At 37.2% G+C, this 20,529-nt stretch overlaps 1 protein-coding gene across 2 annotated transcripts in view; it reads right to left on the reverse strand.

Annotated features, from left to right (window-relative positions):
- The window catches only part of LOC113073942 (tenascin-like), a 57,397-nt gene that overhangs the window by 33,660 nt on the left and 3,208 nt on the right, over positions 1-20,529 (reverse strand). The window contains exon 1 of one of the 2 annotated variants that reach the window (XM_026246655.1): positions 13,872-13,981. The exons of the other annotated variant lie outside the window; for it this stretch is intronic. The gene's annotated coding sequence lies outside the window, so the exon portion shown is untranslated. Of the gene's footprint in view, positions 1-13,871; positions 13,982-20,529 lie in introns of those variants that run through there. 2 annotated transcript variants of the gene reach the window in all.

A 20,529-nucleotide genomic window follows, 5' to 3' on the forward strand; every position in this document is an offset into this window, starting at 1 on the left:
CATAATCAACCTCTAATCCTCCAAATCCAACCTTGCTATGAAAAAACAAGAAAGCGTTGTTTTATTCAAGGTTGGATCTCCTTTTTTTTAAAAAACCTTAAATGCCTCTCCTGAGTGGAACCATCTATGTGCCGCAACCTCCGGCTTTTCGTGCTCCCCTGCGCTTCTGTAAATACTCTTCCCTTTCAGAGTGCCAGGTTATTCACCTTTCCATCTGCACTACTCACAAACACCTCCCCCTACGTGCACTGCAGGTAGAAGAACATCCAGCCAAGCCAGCTGCAATTATTGGACTATACGGCATCCAGCGTTTCATACAAACAGCAGCTTTTATTGAAATAAACATGGAACAAAGACCCAGCAGATCTACACTCCAGGCTTCCTCATTCAAATGCGAAACATATTTCATTAGAAATTAGATGATGTCTCTCATATTGTCAAAAACTGACCTTTAGTCCTCTTGGGGAGCAACAGGGAGGTACCCGTGGAGATGGGGCGCTTGAAACCCCCAGAGAGGAATCAAGAAGGTTTTTTTTTTTTTTTTTCTGGTGAGAGGAAAATCAACCCCCATCAGCCTGTGCTCAATAAGTCATGAATCTGTGATGATTTGCACAGTCGACATGGGATTTTAATCTGGGTCTCATTTCAGAAAGAGAATCATTACATTTCAAATCATGTAAAGCCACTGATAAAATTCAAATGCAAGATTTTTTTTTTTTTGTCATGAGGCAAAAATGATATAAATTTCAGGTTCGCCTTGAATGGACAAGTACAATGAACAGGCATAGGATATTTCCCAAGGTGAACTCCACAGAGTCATGCTCTTGGTAATGGTGTGCATGCTTGTGTTTTTCTGCAAAAATATAAATGTGGTGGGTGGTGAAAGGAAATTCAGCCAGAATGAAATGTGAACTCCCAAACCTTTGTAAGAGACTTTATGGAAGTGCATTAATATAACGCCCACCATCATGTCATATATCCAGTCAGTATGTCTATCTATTTCTGTCTGCCAATATGTGCAGAACATAATACAACTGAAGTGCATGAACATCAGTGAGTGATTCTGTGTGTGTGTGTGTGTGTGTGTGTGTGTGTTTACACATCTTTTTTTAATCTTTTTTTTCTCATGGTCTCCATCTTTCTGAGAATACGTATCACCCCTCTCCATCTGTTCGTACTCTCACCTTTTTCTCACACTCTTTCCTTCACTGAATCACAGTGCTTCACAGGCAATAGCAGTGGGAGCGGGAGCACTCTGGGTTCATCGGGCGTCCCTGTGCTGTTGACATCCACGGGAAAATGCATCCACCAACTGATTTCCCAAATGACAACAGTGTGCGCATCGTTCCCCAACAGCCAAATTCTTCTAGCCAAAACCAGACACAAGCTACAGGAACCCAGCTTTTATTTGTGAGAAGGTGTTTAGACTCATTATAGTGTTTAAAAAGAGGCACATTTAGATCCTCTTAGTCAGAGGTGGAAATAGTCTGGTGTCTGGTTGCTGAGAAATCTATTATTTTATCTGTTTGATCTATTTTATCTATTAAATCTATGATTACCTGCATGCAGTTACAGAGTGACCATACATGGACCTCCTCATCATAAACAGCACATATGCAATGAACTATTATATTTTATATATATATATATATATATATATATATATATATATATATATATATATATAGAGAGAGAGAGAGAGAGAGAGAGAGAGAGAGAGAGAGAGAGATCTATTAAAAATATTATATCTATTATACACAGAAAAAAGAACATATATGCCCAACAAACAACACTTTTTAGCTATACTACAAGCAACTTACAATAGTACAGCTTCAATGTAAAGGTCTTGTATTTCTTTAGGCTGAGAAAAAAAAAACGGTGTTACTTAGTAAATTCTTTTTGTTTTACATTTTTTTTATATTTTAATGGGGAAAAGTGAAAAAGATTAAAACACGTTAAAGCTGCAGTTTGCAGTTTCTGCGCAACTAGTGTCACATAGTACAAAAATAATGCATGCTTTTTAAACAACCTTTACAAACACCCCCTTTGTGCACCATGCCTCCCCAACTCAAACATCACAAACACACCTCTTACAGGTCTTTAAAAGTCAAGGCATGTCTCAAAAGGAACATGTAGACTTTTTTCAATAAAAGGTCGAACATATTTGAAGTTTGACTTACTTATCCATAATAAAAACGCTGCAAGTTTGTCAATTCGACTGAATCTTGTAAAAACACTGCTGATGTTTATCCTTCTTTTACACTGTTGTGTGTCTCTGTGTATTTTGGCAAGTCTTCAAATATTGGATGGCACTTTTGTTAATTCTCTTTTTCCACACCATTTTGTTAAACACCCTCTGGCTCAGCTTGCTACAATAGCCACGCCCCAAACTTTCGCTATTGGCTGCGCCGAGGTATGCAAATACATAAGCTGACAGGCATATAGGACATTCATCATTGGCCCTATCCCAAATGGAACACTTCATGTGCACTTGCGGTCTTACGGGCTTACAATGGCTGCCAAGTGCACGTGTCCGTTAATTCCACGAGACCGTAGGGTGTCCCATTTGTAACTACTGCCAAACTACAGAAAAATTTAGCTCCCTGGTCCGTTCCTTAAAGCTTTTAAAAGAGCTTTTTCAACCATTTATTAAACTCAAGGCAACAGGGAGCTGCACTATACTTTCATATAATTCTACTGTTTTTCTTACAGTGTCTCTACCCATATTTTTCCACATTACTCCACATTTTCTGACTATAACCGAATCTACCTAGAGGTACAGGCTCTACCAATTAAAGAAAAGGTTGCTGAGGCACAGCTCGCATTCAGTTCATTTACCCACGTAATTGGAGGCAGTGCATTTGAAGGAAGAGCAAGGGCTTGACGGCTAGCAGGGCACTTTCTATCAGCACAAGTGAGATCTAATTATGAGCAGAGAAGCCCTGCCTGCAGCTAGGTAAAGTGTCAGAAGAGAAGGGAGCAATGATGAGACAGGACTCCTTCATGACACCTTCATGACCTGGAGAGACCTGTTTACTTCATTAAAAATGAATTCACAGGTAATACTGGCTTGTGTCCCATGCCCTCTCTCTCCTCCCAAGGCTTAGCTTTATCTATTATGCAGGAGGGAGCCTGTGCGGGACTGGTTAACTGAGGGAAGGTCATTTTGACAGCTTGTAGAAGTTACTCTTGGCCACTATCTTTGCCACAAGGTCTGAGAAATAAAAACACTAATGGCCCGTGTTAGTGTTAAAAGCATAGATTAAGTCGAAGGAGAATCAGTGAAATGGCCATCAGTGATGGGCCTGCAGTCATAATTGGGCTTGATTCATAATTTATAAAGGAAAGATAGGGATTGGCGTGAATTACGGATGGCATAGGAAGAGGTGAAAGGCTATTTTCTACTCTCCACTTGTATGCATTAATCCAGCATAGGCAATGCAGTGAATTATGGTCATTAGTCTTTAAAAATGAAAAACAGCCATTACAGCCCTCAAGGGTAGCTTTTTACATAATACCGAGACCAAAACAAGAGAGAGGATGAAAGAAATGTTGCAGACACATGCGATTTGGTGAAATAGTGAGAGACAGTGATGTTTCAGACCACACACAGGTCACCATTGCTGTGCACGTACATAAAAAGCCTGTAAATTTCTGAGGACAAAGAAAACAGATTAGGCTTTTCGGTGACCCCGGTGACCTGACTACCTCTGAGGAATTCAGACCTCAGGAGCCACGGAAATTGTGTCAGACTTTGTTTCTTCTTTTGTTAGCCAATAGTTAATGAGCATCTCTCTGGCACCAAAGTATGTGAAGATCCATAAAAATGAAAGATTAACATGCTCTCTGGGAAGCCGCACGATAACATGCATGATCACACTACACTGTTTAATCTATTGTTTCTACCACATTTACCAAAGGCTTTTTTAGCCATTTTCCAAGATGGAAAAGAATGACATGCAGCCTCAAAGAACATTTACTATCGTTCAGGGTAATTTAGGAAGCAAAATCTGCATCTTTCTTTCTATTTCAGTTCGTGTGTTTTTACAAAGACATGGTGGGATATGGAAATGCCTCCTTTAATAGCTCTGACCAAATTATAGTAAAACAAATAAGCCGCATCCTTCAGAGCAGCTCACGACATTGTGAGTCCAGTGAAAGCAGTGGGTTGGGGGTTGACAGAGACATCAGCGCTCAAAGAGGAATCTATAGAGTGAATAAGAGATGGAGGAATGCTCAGTTCACATAGCTTCTGAGACATAAAGGCAGCACAAACACTCATACATCATTAACATGTATGCAAATACCAGCAATGTTTCCAGGCTGGATAATGAATATCCATATTCTGTATGATGCAGGTTTAATGCTTGTATACATATACATTCTCACATATAATTGAATCCTTTCTCCAAAGAAATCAAATAAGGAAGACACAATATTTTTGAGAATATACTTCTCTACTTTTAATGCCGACCCCAACAGAAATATTTATTTGATTCCCTGATGATTTTATAAGTTTGCCCACTTACAAAGAAATGAAGGATTCTGTTTTATGGTATGTTTATATGGTATGTATGGTATAAATAACTTTGATGAATAAATCATTAATGGATCATTAGTTAATATATATTCAAGAATTTGCGTGTTGATGTTTTCTAATAAACTTATTAAACATTATCTAATGTTCAAACAATTCATTATTTAATGTAAGTTAAAATACTTACAAATGCCATTACACTTTCAATTCCATAGGATCAAGCACTTACTAAAAATCTACAAATGATTTTAACAGATGTTATAAATTGATCAAAAGCTTGTATTAATGCACAACACTTGAGCTGCTAATGAGATGTGATATACCTGAAAAGTTAGGGACAGGTTGGTGGTTTGGGTAGGTTTAAGGGTTAGTTAAAGGGTAAACACTCAATTTGATTATTATAAGGGAATGTTCTTACATTAGCTAAACTTCAAATGCCCATAAAGATGCTAAATGATAAGTACAGTAATAAACATTTACACATGATGAATAGTTTAAACTTGAGATTGGCTTCTGCAAAAACATAAACAAATGATTGATAAATTATTTGTAAAGATGTGTATATAGGGTAAATTTGGGTCTTTCTGGACACTTTTTGCCAGTGAGATGACTGTTCATAAATGTATTAATGATAAGTAAACGTTTATAAACTATTGCAAATGATGAAAAGTTCCCACTTTAGATTGGGAGGTCTACATAACAAATAAAGACCAACAAATGAAGATCATATGATCTGAAAGTTTACTAATATTTATAAGGAATTCAGTTCACATTAATTAATCATTAGGTTATGTTTAGTAAACATCAATAAGAACATTATCTCATATTTTTAGCTATGTGAATATATATAAACTAATGATCTGTTTAGCATTAAATAATGTTTATTAATAATGTATAGACACAGAATACCAACCAAAACAGCCATAAAAAAACACATTATATATAGGTTAGAAATGTATTTGCATTTCAGTGAGTGCAATAAATGTTTGATCCCCAAGCAAAACATGACTCAGTACTTGGTGCAGAAACCCTTGTTGGCAAGCACAGAGGTAAGACTTTTTTGTAGTTGGTCACCAGGTTTGCACACATCTCAGGAGGGATTTTGATCCACTCCTCTTTACAGATTCTCTCTAAATCCTTAAGGTTTATTGGCTGTCGTTTGTATGTATGCAATAATCAGGGCCATTGCGACGTTTATAACATGTCAAATTTCTACGTTTTTCTCCCTGTTCCCCTTTCTGGAAATAATTGTCACATTCTTAGAAAAAAGATATAATTAGTGCCCACTTACCTGCCATTCAGGAAATCAGTTACTGGGTGAGCATGTAATCTAATTAATATTCATGAGCTAGGCTGATAAGGTTTGTAATCTGTCTTTTCTACTTCCCTACTGAGAAACTCTTGCTCTAGTATTCCATACTTCATTAATATGTACCTCTTTAAATGTCTCTTACAACAATTTTACAAGATGCAGAGGGGAGAGACACATGTTAATACTTTAATGAATCTGATTCAGACCTCTTCTCTGTTTGGTGACTGATGTCCAACTTTCTCTGAATGTCTTATATTTCGCTCCTCTCTTCATCTCCCCTTCTTTTCTTTCAAGACACCTCATCCCTCCTTCTGTCCTCCTCCATCTCCCTTCCCGCAAACAGCTCTGATGGCATTTTACAATGTCCCACAGATACCATGTAATCTCCAACCCGCCATCACATACAACATTTCTGAGGAAAAAGTGTTTATATCCTCTGACTTTCACCAGTTGTGACAAAAGACAACACTCTTATCCAATGCCCCCTGCCTCTCCTTCCTTTCACGAATAAATAGAGTAATACATCAGTTAAGTCATGGTGTGACACTTTTATCACAAATGTGCAGTCTTTCTCTTCACCCTATCGACTCAGGAAATATTGAACTCAATATGAGCGTCTATCCAGGCCCGTAGAGTATAAAGCCATATCTCCGGCAGTGCTGGGAATGAAGCACCGCTGTCAGTGCTGAGTAGAGAGACAGACTGCCAGTTTGGACGGACGATTTATTCATATGAAGCAGGTAGAGGCAGAAAACTGTGTGTCAGGGTGTATTTCTGCAGAGATTAAGATGTCCTTGAGGTTTATGTATCTGATTCTTCTAGCTAGGAGCGCAATAAGACATGCTGACTGCATGCCACAGACAAGACTAAGCTTTGTACATCCAGTGAAGCTTTACAAAGTTGTCTTTCGCAAGCAAATGACTACAAATCCTTTAGTTTAGGAATTGATTTCATCTGTAAAAATGTCATTGACTGATTTTGTAAGTGTACTGTTTTTTTATTTTTACTTAATCTTAAATGGCATATTTTTTTTACACACACACACACACACACACACACACAAATATATATATATATATATCTCAAAATAGCCACTGAATGGATTGAAAGAGGGTTTGGGAGATTTCCTGTATAGTCTCTTTTAAGACTAGGGTTTTGTGAGCTGTCTTAATTGTGGATCGTCTTTACTCTCACTGGCTCTTTGTCTCTTTTCTGCGTGCATCTCTGCTTAGATGAATGAGAGGGTGAAGAAGGAACAAAGAGCAGGATAAGAGGTATTTTACTGGCAGATGAGCTGAGTTGAGGTTATGGCAAGCTTCTCTACGGAGAGCTACTGGGAAAGCTCATGATGGAAGTTGTCTTTCAAATGCTGATTATAGAACAGCTCCATTCTTCCAAAAGGTATGCAATACCCACTATGAGAGAGACAGAGGAGCAGATCACTGATCAGTCTGAAAGTGTCTTCTGTCAGCACTGCACAGTCAATTCAATATTACATACAGTGTGTCAGCCTCTGCAAAGTGTGTGTGTAGTCTGTGCACCTCTCTCGCACCCAAACGCTTGTTCATGTAATCAAATTCTGTACTATAATTACAAAACAAATGTAGAGTAACTGCAATCTGTTACAGTTACTGAGAAAATATTTAATTAAATTACAGTTATGAAAATGTTAATGATTACAAAGGGGGTTATTTTCACACGCACATACAAATATGATGGAATTCTTTCCCAAATTGCATTGACTCCTTTAAAATATGAGACACCAATGTTTTAGTAGTTTAGGACACAGAATAGGACACATGCATATTTCGATAACTGTTTTATTTATGTGAGGCTGAACTATTCCTATAAAAGTTTTCATGAAGTTTTAAAAGCAGTTGCCTGTGACAATAAGGTAGCTCACTCACTTTTTTTAACGAGGCTATGTGTTTAAGTATGAAAAATTGCATAAACCTAATTGTTTAATAATATATAAACCTAAACTGACTTCAAAATGTCATGAGTGGTATGAATGGTATGAGTATTTTGTGTATAGGGAAGATATATAAGGACCAACCTTAAAAATTTATACATTTACCCTCATATCATTTCAAGCCTTTACGACTTTATTTCTTCTCATGAAGCTGTTTTAAAAAATGTTTTTGTGGCTTTTATCCATACAGTTACTTATCCATACAGAGAGGAGATCGATCATACAGTACTATGCTAAGTTATGAAAATTACTTTTTTTCTCTAAATCTTTAATTTTGTGTTCCACGAAGAAAGAAAGTCATACAGGTTTAAAACAACATGAGGTTAAGTAATCCATGCTAGAATCGTTTAAAACACAGAGCCAATGTTTTACATATTCTATACTGTATATCAGAAACCAGCTGAACCAAATTAAGTTTGACTCACACAGGAACATATATTCTGTAAAACAAAAAAGTGCAAACTATAACATTACATGAGACATAGATTGTTTTATTCACCTTTGAAACTTTAACTTTCAAACAAAAATAATATGAACTGCCATGTCTTTGTCTATTCAAAGAGGAATACTGTATATGAAGACAGATGACCTTATTAAATAAAGTGTATTTCAAACAATGATTAGATTATTTGGATCAGCCATATTCTTTCTTCTCTTTTTCTTACGAGTGATGATCTAAGTTGTTTTTTAAACACATATCTATGGAACACCACAATACAGTAGTTATAAAATGCATAAGCATTGTAGGAAAATGTGTAATAGATTTCTTTGTTTTCATCTCATATCTGGAAATCTGTGACTTTTTTTCCATTTGTTCTGCTTCAGTGGTTTAATAAAATAAATAACTCTGTATGGCCAGTCTCAGCAGACAGCTCTGTGTTACAGGTCATTGGGCCGGCAGGGGTGAGCACAAAAAGAGACCCAGCGTGTGGGCTCTCACCCTGGGTGGGACCTTAGACCCCCCCATCCAACCGTGCTCTTTTTTCTACTCACAGCAGCAAACATACGGACACTCAGAGCTACACTGAGGGCAAAGGAAGCACTGGTGAGAGCATTATGTTTGTTATTGAACAGTGTCCTCAATAAATCAGGGATCAAGAGTGAAGCTCATTGCTTTGAGGCTTTGATCAAACAACTTCAGTTTTCCATGTCGAGATCTGAGAGCAACAGATAACGCTGTGATTTTGAAAGAATTGTGGATAGAGACAGCTTCCATGAAAAGCCTGTGCCATTAGATCAATGCCAGAAGAGGTCTAGGGTAATGTGATTTTCAAAGTGCATGGCATTTATAAATGTACTTGAAGTTTGACTTTAAATATAAATGTACATGACACTTTTAAACCAAATGCCTCCAGAGATCCAAGATTTACATAGAATGCTTGAAAAGAATAATTCATTCAAAACATAAAAAAGCTTTAAAAATGTCTTGAAAAAGCACCATACATGTTTCATGAAAGTGGTCTATATACTGTAACTTGTGTGCTCTATGCCAAGTTTTCTGAAGCCATAAAATAAATGCTGGTCATTATCCACTGAAATACAACATGTACAGAACATCCATCCTGCCTCTCTTCGGTGGGTTCAAGAGAGAATGAGTGATGTTTGATTCATCAACAAATTATTTACAGTTTGATCAGAAATCAGAGTTATCCAGTTCTCAAGTTGCACTTGAGATCGGATTGGTTAATAGACTGAGACTTGAGATCGGACTGGTCTTATAATTACTAAAATTTTGTTTGTACATCTATCATACTATGTTCTTTTTTTGTGTGGTGTTTTTTTTTTTTTTTTTAGCTTGTAAAGCTCCAGGTACAATTAATTGTAATGCATGGAAAAGAACAACCAGCTCAATATTAACATTTTCACTTTTTGTGTTCCACAAAAGAAAGTCAGTCATATAGTTTGGACCATCCTGAGGATGAGTAAATGATGATAATATTTACATTTTTGGGTGAACTGTCCTTTTAAACATTTTTGTGCCCAGAACTAAGAAAACGCTTACGTGAAATTAAAAGCAAAAAGTTAGTGAATACAACAGAATAATTCCTCCCAGGTGTTACAATGCAACTCCAAATACTATAAAACTGTCACATTTTGTTTTATCATCAAAACCATATTTGCTGCCGCGAGAAAATAAAAAGACATGCTTGGCTAAGTAAGTCCAGATGTCTCATATATATTGTTCCTTCAGCTGTCCAAATCATTTTGACAAAAAGACTGTATTTTTATCGTTTCTTTGAACAGAAACACATCTAAGTCACCTTCAGGTGCCAATCACACCTATTGTTTGTGTTGAAGTGCTCCCCAAGGATAAAGCAAGTGCAATTACAGCTTTAAAAAATTCCAACAGCAACACTCAAATCTCAGTGGGCTCTCGGGGGACCCAGGTGTTCTAAAATAACAGAGAAATCTGCACTGCATACATTTTAATAGCTGTGTTAGCATGGCTCTCTAGTTTTCACAAAACAGAAGTCCAAAACAGAAATCTGCAGTGAGTAATGCTTTAATTCCACATACATAAAGGGATAGACAATTCATCCTGTGGTTCCAAACCATATGACTTGCAAAATGTATTTGTGTTGTTTTATATGTGACCAGTGTTGTTTTAATGTCACACTGACTTCAACAAGTACTATATAACTTTTAATATAGTGTTTTACATTAAAACAGTGCCCCAGATCTCTTACAGTATGTTTAGAAAGACATCACTTGTCACTTTGTTCAGTATATTCATAATGCATGTTGTGATACTTATAAATGAGATCTAATTAGTTCATTACATTTGGGATATGGAGGTTAGGATGTATTACAAGCATATATCTTTTTATTAACAGCAACATCTGCCACAGTCATCCCAAAAATGCACTACTGTAGATAATAAGTACAAATTGTTCCCTTTTTGATTTGACACCCAAGTTATTTAATCATGTACGAATTGTGGGTTTATTTTTCATGAATGTGTATTGAACAAACTATTTGATATATTGTAATGGGTCTGGCGTTCTTACATGTTTCTGTTTGCGGATCAGGTAGCGTTTGTAATCTGCTGTTCAGAGATTCAGAACGATTAGACTCAGATGAGTCTGTAATTTCAGCACTGACTTCTGTTCAATAATGGAGAGCAGAGGCAATTTCCTCCTGAAGGCTCCAACACTTCCACAGTGTATTTAAATGGACAGACAGGAACTTTGACAAATCTTGGACAAGAATCAAATTCATCTAGTTCTCCCCTCGCCAGGTATTACCATATTAAAAACAATATAGTAAAAAAAAATGGTTATTTTTTAAAAAAAGTTATTTTTATGGGCTTTTTTTATTGAGATACAACAGTAGAGAGATGACAGGAAGGCACTGGGAGGAGAGAGAGGGGAGCGGGATCGGCAAAAGACCCCGAGACAGGAATCGAACTCAGGTCCAGAGCGCAGTTGCACTAGGAGTCGATGCACTGACCACAAATTTATTGATGCCGACTGCACTCAAGTTTTTGCTATAAGGAATTATGCTATAATGCTATCTTCACAATATATACTGTATATACATACATATATATATATATATATATAGAGAGAGAGAGAGAGAGAGAGAGAGAGAGAGAGAGAGAGAACATTGATTACCTCTAAAGCATTTTCAGTCTCCCTTGCTGAACAAAGCAGATCAGTATCACTGAATCTCATTTTTCAAAGACTGCATCTCTCTATGATCTCTCTGCTTTTTTGCTTTAAATATAGAGAGAAGGAAATCAGTAAGGAGCCATTTTTGACCAGGAAATTACTATTCTTAAACCTTCTATTCTATATCCTATATAATATAAAGCAAATATGTGAAATGAATGGTCGTTGTTTTTCCTACTTCATATAATGTAATGTGTATGCAAGCTTAAATTCCACTTCCCGTTAACATAATTGAATTTTCTACCCCTTCGGGCAAATTGTTAATGAAAATATATTGAGAAAATATCACCTGGTTTTCTGAGGAAAACTCTTATGTATTTCAAAAGCAATCACAGAAAGATATATCACCTACCATAGTTACCATGACAACATATTACTTCAGTGTTTTGATTATTCAGGGCAACCAGTTCAACGCTAGATCTACAAACCATGACAGATCTACTCCACCATAAAAAAAACATTCACAAATATCCTCATCCTTTCACAAATATTTATATTTAACTTTTAGTGCTAAAATAGTTTCATGGAAGATACTGCAGTACAACAAGCAGTTTAATGACTAGCACAGAGATTAAAGAAACATGGACTACTGTACTCGAAAAGTGTCATTAGGTATAATTGGAGATGCACATTTGCTGGAGGTTATGACCTGTGTTGTGTATTCAGAGATCTACAAAATTACAATTGGCCCAAACAGCCTTTCCCTCGATCTATCCTATAACAATGCACCCAGGTGAGTCTGAATCCTCAAGTTGATGGATTTAGCAATCACATAAGCCTACAGAGATGTTCCTGACGGCGTTTCATAGCAACAAGCTAAGAGCAAAAAATCTCTGTCCTTAAAACTCCCCAGTAATTTAATGCCTAACTTCAAAGCTGAAGTTAAGTTAGTGAAGACGGAGAGTGGTGGCCAAAAACTAAAAAAAATTGTTGAATGATTGAGTTTTCTTCATTCTACCACACTGCCATTGTGAAGAGAGGGGTGGGGCCAAGAGCCGTGGGAACGGAGCTAGACCGGTGGAGTTAATGCTACGGTAGGAGGAGACACTGGTGAGATGTAACAACCCAGGGAAAACCCTTCACTCAAACACTCATCAAATTAGTCTGAGCTATTCAAACATCACTTAAAATCAGAAGTTTTCATTGACTGAATACCAGCTCAAACATTCTAAAATATGCAAAGGAACAGAACATGGCCAGATCCCTGATTAGAACTGATGGATTTAACAGCTTGAGTATCATCCAGGAATAACTGTATAAATATATCAGGGTAATGCAAAACTTAGAATTGCACTGTACCTTTCATTCATGAGTGTGAATACAAATTGAACTGGCTAAACCCCAGAAGAAGTGGAATTTGAGTTGAAATGACAAAAATAAATTTACTGAAATTTAATTCAAAGACATTCAACACAGGAAATGCAATCTGGGAGACAAAGGAAGGAATAAAGGAAGTGAATCTTCACTTGCCTCATGATTTGACTATAAAACAATTATCAATGTATATTTTCCTCCAATTCTTTTCTTAATAATAATTACTATATTAATCATAATATTTAAAATTAATAATATTATTAATAATATTAATCATAAAACAACTTAGTTGTTTTATCTTTGTTATTAAAAATAAGAACCATGATGCAAATAAACAGTAGAACAAATAAACCAATTAAATTAACAGTGCTGTACTTTTCTCATTTTACATCTAAACACAATCATTCAAGTAAGAAAAACTAAATAATCACAAAAGATCCTTTTCATGGCTTATTGCTCTTAAGAACTCTTTTTCAGTAACATCAATCAAGTCCCACACTTCAAGCTTAATGAAAAATTTTTGTGAAAACTTCAAAATCAACCAAAATTGACATTTTTCACTTGTTTTGTCTGTACCGGGTAATTTTGTTGTTTACCACTTCAATTTAAATTACATTCAAATTCAGAAATCAAATTGACTGCAATTGAGAAGACATTCTTAGATAAATATTGAATGGTGTCTATATATATCAGATGCATATTTAACCTAAGCTGTGAAGTTAACATGGAAACTCACAAAACCTCAACATATGTACTTGGATCAGTTATGTCTTACAAGCAGTGCAAAAAAAAAAAAAAAAAAACATACCCAAAATCAAAAAAAAAAATCTGCAGCCAGTGAAACCATCTAACATCTGTAGATCATGCGTTCTCAATGAGACAGCAAGTTTGAAGAAAGAGTTAAAAATCTCTGAGGGGTATTAAAACGGGAGTCAAGAATGTGGAAGTAGTTCTAGACAATGAAAAGGAGATCCGAGAGGAAATGATCTGATGATAAAGTGAAAAGATGTATGAGTGAGAGAGCATGACTGACATTAGTGCGCACCGAGTCAGCTCGGCTCTCACCTCAGCTGTCATCAGCTGCCCCCTCAGATGGGATTCCTAAATTGCTCTTCCTCTCTCCTCCGGTTCCCTCATTTCTCTTTCCGCCTGTACGTCAGCAAACATTTCTGACTACCATTTTAAAGCAAGGATAGATCTAGGAAGGCACAGAGGAAAAGTTCAGTCAGAACATCCCCAGTGGAGATTAACAGAGGCAAATATCTTAAAGTTCAACTGTCTTCCTGAAAATCGAACTAGCAATGTCTGGATTTTTTCCCCATCAAGCTGAGTTGTATAATTGAACTCTGTATTCACTGCTGATTTTAACCCCCACCCAGCCCATCTAATGACTGGTGCATCCATTTATCTCAATATTCACTCCGTGGCATAAAGGAAGACTGAAGGGGCTAGGCTTACAGGGTTCATTCATGTGTGACTGACGTGCACAGCAGACCCCCGATTCCATTGTGGGCCAGGCTGCAGACGCCTGCAAAGTCCATTAGAGAAAGGGGTGTGCATTGAAATGCTGGGAGAGTATCTCGGAAGGATGAATGGACATGGTGGCCCTCTTGTTTTTGTTTCCGTAACTTCAACTGTGTGTGTCACCAGGCAGCGTTAAAGACAAAGAACACACTGTTTCAGTCTCAAGGTGCAAAAAAGAGGAAGGAGAAGACACAGCAGCACGTACACATTCTTCTGCCCCTGCTTAAAGACTCTTATTACTTTCAGCTTAGTCACGGAAAACTCGCTCTTTACATTTCAGTGCACATGTTGGTGTTTAATCATATATAATGAATAAAATAAAATAATATTCTTTAAGTGATAATAATATTATTATGTACAGTAGCTAATATAATACATAATGCCATTACATATTTTTTTACACCCTCAAGATGCATGACAGCCCTAATATGCAAATTGTTGTGTAACTATATTAGTTGGGGTACATTTTTGAAGATGATCTGACTAAAAACCTGCAGTTTTGTCAAAAATGGCAAATAAATCCCATCATGCAGGATTAATCTGAACAGCTATACATCTATAGTGTTCCTGTAGCTCAACTGGTAGAGCACTGCGTTAGCAAGCAAGCGCAAGGTTGGGGGTTAGATTCCCCGGGAACACATGATATGTAAAAATTGTTGGCCTGAATAATGGATAAAAGCGTCTGCTAAAATGCATAAATCTATACTGGTCTGCATGACCTCCCATCGGTTAGCACTGCAACATCACATCGCTCCACAAAGCATTGATGAGTCATCTGTATCCAACCAGGAAAGGTAAGCCATGGATATTCATAGTGCTGCTTTTCTCAGTGAGTCTCATGTAGTGCCTCAAGCAGCAGGTTGCAGCCCTGGCCCAACGCTCCAATCATGTCCTGAGAGTATTAGAGATCAGAGTCTGATTGAGAGACTCTGGGATGTCTGTATGGGCTCATCCAGTCCCAGCATGACATGTAACACGGATCAGATAGAGATTGCTCAGTGTCTTCTTGTGTCCACTAAGCTTATGCCTGGGTTCAATCTCTCTCCAAAAAACAATCACCTGCATTGTGAAAGTATTTATACTAGTAAAAGATCTACAATAAATCACCAAATCCTGAAATATTATCCACCACAATGACCCAGGGCCCCTCCACTCCTCCTCTTACCTTTTCACCTACATTGCATGAGTGTGCCTACCCACTATCCCCTTTCTCCACAGCCCTGTTTGAGACAATTTTTTCATGATCCCTCCTCATGAGACTGGCATATGGTAGCACCATACTGGCCGTCTGTGATGTGCCCTGCTATTGACACAGAGTTATTATTGCCTCCTGGGAGCTCTTAAAGCAGCAGCAGTAAACACATCTCCATGCTCTATTAATCTGCTGGTATGGTTGCATGTGTTCGTGCAAAAACTGGACTGCACACGAACACCATACATGCATGTAACTACAGCAATGTGCAGATTTACATATTAAGATAATTAGTGAGGCACAAACTATTTTTCCTTAATTTTAGGGTCATTTTAAAGATACACTGTTCTGTATCCAGTTCAATTGTTGTGCTATCTCCTGAAGCAAGCTGTTTCTTATGTTAATTTTCTTCTGACATTTGCACCTTTTTTGGTGGCAAAAAGAAAAGAAAAGAAAAGAAAAGAAAGAAACTTAACATTTATCCTCATTCAAGACTAAATCACAACACAAACAAGTGTGTGTGTGTGTGTGTGTGTGTGAACCTGCATTCTTAAAATATAGTTGTTGTTGTTGTTTTTTCTTGGAAAGCAAATTTCAGTTTCATACGTCTTATTCAGCAAGCAAGTTTAAATCTGATAAAATGATTGTTACAAAAAAATAAATGGTGTCATAATAGACTTCTTTCAAAAGTATTAAATATTATAATACACATACTGTACATGGGTAATTTAACATGTCAACCTACTCATTGAAGCGATGTCTAATTAAGATGCACACAGATGTATACACAACTGCTATGTTTCTTCAAGATATTCTTAGAATCAATTTCCTCAGAAGATTTGACCAAAAGGTTCTTCTGACAGATACCATGGTATCTTGAAGCAAATAAGCAGCCTTGACAGTTCTTGTCATGAATTCATTAACAACTCACCCCTAACACAAATCTGAAACTGTCTAATGGTTTCTGCAGCCACTTTTATTTTTAACATTCAACTTCATAGCAAAACCACTCAGATTTGGGGGGAAATATGATCATAGCCATATTACTTAGTTAGTTGGCTTAATCTTATCAATTCATCTTACTGAATCTATTTGATGTAGTCAAGGAGCAAGATCATATAAACATTGAGGCGCTCCTGCAACTGGGAGTATCAACTTTTCCAAGACTTCCATGTCTAATCTCTGTGGAGAAAGGGCTATTTGTCCAGAACATTACCCAGACCACCTGTAATGCTAAGCTACCCCATTCTGTAGGCATAAGTTAAAGAATTTCACATTTTCATTCTTTCTAAATCAGGAATCTTTTCAGTGGAGCTAAACTCTTTGGTGATTGATTTGCTACTGTTGCAATCCTCATGTCTGGTCAGGTCTGACCATCAGATGAAGGATACCTTTTCAGGAGACACTAGGAAAATTACCTCACTGTCTTAGTCTGTTAGAAGAAAGCTTAGTAGGTTTTGCTTTTTATCATTGGGAAGAGAGCAATGATCCAAGCCAAGCCATGCTAAATCCTATTTGTCCTCCAGGGCCGACATGCTTCTCTGATTACCACTGGACCAGGCCAATGTCTGGCCATTTTGCACAGTTCAATGGTGGATTGGAAAAAAAGCCTTGGATGAGGCAACACAGACACCTAACACAAAGCCTCAGAGTCAACAACATGCCTGAGCATGTCTCCAGACCACAGATCTACACTATTTGGTTTGTAAAATGAGTACCAACTGATAACAAATTGGGAGATAAAAATGCATCTATTGAGGCAACCATGCCATTTTTGCTTGCTTCAACAAGTATTTGAGCTGTTTTATTCAGCGTCATGACCGGTGTTTCACAAGACTCATACCCGGGCACTCCGAAAGTGCAATGCTGCACCGGGTGATCTACCGAGCGAGTTTACTCTATGAGAAAATCCACATAACCGTATATGAAGCTGGTGATGTGATGCAAATATCAAAATATATTAGTCTATAAATGATGCACTATGGTAATTGTTTTGAGGTCATAACATAAATCTTCAACATAACATCATCCGTAATCAGATTTTGTGTTTTACTGCCACTTGTGTTCATTTCCCCTGGAAACTTTCATACAAAACCCTGGAATTGTATTGTACTGTACATTTTTGGAGTTTTGCTAAAACGTACATAGAGGCACTTTTTCCAATGAGTCGAGGTTAAAATAATAATGAGTGCACACTTAATGGAACACTATTCTGCTCATGTTTGACCTTTAGGATACAGTATCACATGGTCATTCATGATATCGTGCAAGTATCAGGAGTTCACCTGTTTCCCATGGAACGTTCTCATCTTCAGCCGAAGTACTTTCTGTCTTGTTTACGAAGTGACAGAATGGTCTTCTGCTACTTAAGAGCATCTGAGAGAGTATGATGTCGGAAAGCTTAACCACGGTCCCATGGACCTGTAAAGCTGAGTGTCGTTGAGCATCGATGAGCCTGTTTTTAGCAACACAGCAGACAAAATAATGCCATCGGTTGTTGTAAAGAATGAAAAGGAGCTGGCACTGATGCTCTTCAGCTGGCACTGGATCCTAGAGCAGAATGTTTCACTCTCTCAGGGAGAAGAAAAGGTCTTCAAGAGACTCTAGCTGTAAATAACACAGACACTCCATTTCAAAGCTCAATTTCTTCACATTTTCGTGAAAGAAAAACAACTTGATTGACCTTGGAGAAGTTAGATTACCTGTTTGTTTTGATGGCTAATTTTCCTCTTGTCCAAGGAAACAGCCACTTCAAAAAAAACCCTGGAAGGTATTGTTTCTCCTCATCCTTTTGTCATTAATTGGCTGCCAAGTGCACTTGACTGTGGAAAGATGAAGCTCTCTCTCCATGGACACTGGGTTCAATTCAGGGGAGCTGGGGCCAAATGAGTTTTGTTTGTGCCAGAGCCCAGTGGGGAGCAGCAGGACAGCTGGTTAGTGTGTATTCTATGTGTTTTCAGTTGCTGTAGTTTGTCGTTAAGTGTCACGCAAGCTCAATTCACAACCCTTTTTAGATTCATTTCAGGAGCCAAGATGGGCATGCCAACAAAGAACGGACTTTTCATTGTGAAAGTTTAGTCTCATGCTTTGTTTTACAAGAAAGCCAATAGCGTCGTTCATAGAAACTGAAACAAAACAAACCAAACAGTCAGAGAATGGTCAAATGGTCAAGACATTAGAGAAAAGCAAAGAAAGAGTGTATTTAGGGTGAAGAAAGTTGGTACATATTTGTTTTTAGTGGTAAGACTATTTACATATCAAGCTAATTTGAGTTGAGCTTAACTTCTCGGATTTAAACTATGCCTGCTGTTGACTGCTGTCTACAGACCTGGCATATGCTGACTTAGCAGGGATACACTTAAACTTAAGCTTATTTGCTTATTTCAACAAGGGATCCTCTGTCCAAGCAGACTCCTGTCACTTTTAGGCTTTTAAGGGCGATTATATTCTTGATCCTGCCAACTATGAGCATCCCATTAAGGGTCAGTTTACAGAAAGAAGCATTTGGCAGTCAGGGAAGAGGTCTGGACAGATATAAACAGGAGTCATGGAGTCAAAACATCAATTTTACATGCTACGACAGACTATCCTTCAATTAAATGATGCTAATAAGGCTGCTTAAATGCTCTAAAGATGATCAAACAATTGTTAACCCTTGAATATCTTATTTTAGCTAGTTAAATGAACAAATGAATTAACCTTAAACGCTGAATAAAATAGTTTGTAAACTTTTAAAAGCAATGTGTACATAACACCTCTGCCATTTCACATTTAAGAGAAGTGTCTCAACAACTCAGTTCCGTAGCTACATGCTCTCCATCGCAAATCTTGCCTTTTTTGGTTTCAAAACCTATCATTACATATCATTTCCACTAAAATTTTTCTCTAATCCATTGTTGACAAACAATGGCATAAAGGTAGTTATTTTTCAAATGGCAAGCTTGTATCTTGTACAGGACGAGGTAAAAATGCATGGGGGCAATGAAAGGTGCAATAGCCATAATTACCAAGTTGTAATACATTTTTAAAGCCTGTTATACTGACTTATATAGTTTTGTATAAAGTGTGGTATATTGGGCTGATAAATCCCCCAAAAAATTCAATTTAATTCAAATTGATTTCTATAGCACTTTTTTGTGATACAAATCATTGCAAAGCAACTTTACAGAAAATTATGTTTCTACAATATTTAGTAGTAGCTTATCAGTGGTGACTGTCAGTTTATGTGGCTAAAATGTACAGAAAAATCAATTAAAGGGGTAATCAAACAGACAATGAAACTGTCCTTGATATGCAAGTTTGGAACAACATGAGTGTGAATAAATGATGACCATTTCTTATTTATATATGGATTGGCCCTTTCAGAAGCTTAATTTTCTCACAGTGCTTGAGGTCGACTGTGTGCAGAAATGCAGACTAATTATCTAAGTACTAAGTACAATAAAACCTAACCACCAATGCTCAACATGCTTAGAGAGATGATAAAAGAAGAAGAAAAGCCATTAATACAACAGCAGGGTAATGAGCAATGCAAACAAGATAGCATAATGATACCCACTGCTCTCCTGGCATGAGTTCCTCTCTCCATGTGTAACCTGCATTCTTGCCAAGGTAATTCAGGAGCAATTCTGCAATCAAATACCTCAGAAAGCATCTCTTGGCAAGTCACTGTCCACAGTGGCTTTGTGTCTCTTTCAGCCCATTGTTCTGTGTTATCTTTGGACAGCCATGATGCTTATGGGTTTCCTTGCTGTGTTTTAGCCACACATTATCTCATACTGTATATTCTCGTAAAGCTCAGTAAATACTAACAGGATGACAACATCTCCAACATATCTGATAACACTGAAAATGAAATCAGGTTAGCCTTTAATTGTGCTCTCTCTTCTTTGAACATTCATCCTCAACAGCTTTCCTTGGTGCGCTTATAAAAGTTTACTTTTCAGAAGCAGCATGTGGACACACTTGTAAAAGTACACAAGTACTTGTGGACACACTTTTTGAGGG

This window comes from Carassius auratus, chromosome 5 (assembly GCF_003368295.1).
Source record: "Carassius auratus strain Wakin chromosome 5, ASM336829v1, whole genome shotgun sequence".
NCBI lineage: Eukaryota > Metazoa > Chordata > Actinopteri > Cypriniformes > Cyprinidae > Carassius > Carassius auratus.